Raw genomic sequence first — 2,681 nt, 5'->3', positions numbered from 1 at the left:
CCTTCAACTTCCAAGTTGAAGGCACTGTTCTGTTACTACACATTGTTGAGTTGACAATTGAAGAAGTTTTTTTTGTTCAAGAACAACTTTATCTATTTCCAAAACTCCCTATACTTTTTTTGGCTACCAACTGGACCTTGTGACAAAATTGTGTGATCTGTTTTCTCATCACATCTGGGTCAATGAATTTCTGGGGTTGTTTGTTTAGGAAACATGTTGGACAGAACTATGGAGCCAGCAGAGTGGTAAAATAAATGCTGCACATTCCTCTCCAGAGCCACCTCCTCCAACCTCCACCTTTTGCTGGGGGACACTGAGGTGTTCTCACACCAGCTGAGAGGCATAGCCTCTCCACTGGGTCCTTGGTCTCCCAGTTTGACATACCCAAAACACTTAGCTTCATGTTGACCAGTGAGGAGGTCTTGGTATCCGCTGGCTTATTTTTGGCTGGCCTTGTGGTGTCTTTTGGTAGTCCTAGTTCTGTTGACCGGTCAAATTAGTCCTTTTACAGGCCTGTATTTAACAACTTGTGTAGAGAGGAAAAGAAGGTGTGCAAGTGGGACCTTGTGGTGCAATGGAAGCGCATCTGATTTCAGCTGAGAGGGTTGCATGTTCACCTCATGTCGAGGTCACCCGAAAGCTTCCTCAGTTTCAGCATTCGAGGTGAATCTGGGGGTGCATTCCTATAAATTAATACACAGAAACTATGTCTTTCAGAAAACATGCCAAAGATTTAAAATGTATTCATGTTAATTGAATTAATGACTGGAAATGCTAATTTTCTCTGTTCAAGAAGAAGCACTCCTTTATCTATTTCAAAGAGGTTCAAATGTCTTTTTCTTTAAATGAAAACAACCAAGAAGAATGTTTGAATATTTACATGAATAAGTTCACAATGTGTGTGTGTGTGTGTGTGTGTGTGTGTGTGTGTGTGTGTGTGTGTGTGTGTGTGTGTGTGTGTGTGTGTGTGTGTGTGTGTGTTTGGCAGGTAGCACACTAGTTATCAGGTCTGTCCAGCTGCTTCATGCTCTCTAAGCACTTTACCAGTCGACACAACACTCCCAGGAAAAATAAAAGACATCACTCACGCTCACATCCGTCTTCAGTTTTGCTGTGTACCAGAAGCATTCACGTTTCTGTCCTTTCTGCTTTTACTCTCGGTTGTAGAGGTTCGACTTTCTGTAAAAAACATCAAAGTCACTGTTAGCCAGGCTTTATTTAAAGTAGAACAGTCTGTAAAGCTGCCTCTCACCATGTAACACTGACATATACCCCCATGACCCAGACGTGTGGACGGATGGACAGACAGATGGCAAAGTTAACCATGCAAGTTTGATCAAAGCTGAGATTCAAGGATCTTCTTATAGTCTGTGACTTTTCACATTTTGAATATTGTTTCCTTAAAAATGTCATTAAAACTCATTCTTATTTCATCACTATAACATTTAAGAAAACAATCTTTTTTCCCCTGATTTACCTTCATGAGCTGCAGCACATAATTTCCTCTGGATTCAATGAAGTGGTCTGATTATTATTCTGATTTCAGTGCCTCTCCTCCCCACAGGTCTGAGCCTACATACGTCAAGTCAGCGCCTTCCCTGTCTGTAGATGCCAGATGGAGGAAACCTTGAACGGAGAGCACAAAGCAAAGGGGGTACAGCCTTTCACAGGACCTGGTTATACAACAGATTATCCTCCCTTCATGTCTTAAATCATAACGATTGTGCTGTGACATCCCTCATAATTACAGAAAAATTTACTGCTGCAATACAAGCAATACAAAATGTCTAAAAAAATGAATTCTATCTATTATTTGACCTTTTCTATCAACCTCATAAAAAACAAATGCCTGGAGCATGTGTGTTCTTGTGTATTTAGAATTTCTCAGGCTCCAGTCGTGCGATGAAGTGACGTATTATCATCCAGTGACTTATCATTTACTTTGGAGGGCAAAAGGCAGATGACAAGCCGAGTATGTGGAGACAGCGTGCTGTTAGAAAACAAAAAAAGGACAAATATTTCACTCATCAGCAACTCTCTGTTCCACGTTCAGCTGGGACTGCTCTCAGCCATCAACACATTTTTTGTGAGGACGTGCAGTGACTTCGTTCTAACCTGCAACCAAATTTAAAAGGAAAAAAACTTTGAAAGCTTGTGTTAAAGTATTTGAGTCTAAAACTCAAACTGGTGCTCACAAAGATAGAAATACTCACTGCCACACATGCTTCCATCTTTCCAGCCTGTATTAATCCTGGAAGCTTCCCCTCACCGTGACCCAGAAATTTACCGATGTACCTTATGGGGACTTACAGTTTTTTACAGACGCTAGGACACACGTCTCAATACTTAGGTCACTTTTGCAAAACTCTTCACACAATCCTCCTAACTGACCGTCAGCTTGGCAAAGCAGTTCATTTCACATTCAAAATGCACTACAACTACCAAAACACTTCATTCAGGTCTCAAATAACCTCATTCTTCCAGAACACTTGCAAAGGTTGACAGCCGACAAACACACTTTGTCAGCCACAAAACAATGACCTAAAAAACACTAACAACATGTAGCATTACAGTGTTTTCTTGTGTAAAACAAGGACACATCTCTGTTTATAATTTCAATATATGTTACTGGAATGAATCAGACATCATGCAGAATTCGTTAATATTTGTTTATGTATTTT

Source organism: Pundamilia nyererei, unplaced genomic scaffold (assembly GCF_000239375.1).
Source record: "Pundamilia nyererei isolate P.nyererei 1_Seehausen unplaced genomic scaffold, PunNye1.0 scaffold00416, whole genome shotgun sequence".
Lineage (NCBI taxonomy): Eukaryota > Metazoa > Chordata > Actinopteri > Cichliformes > Cichlidae > Pundamilia > Pundamilia nyererei.
This window is presented reverse-complemented; position numbering follows the sequence as displayed.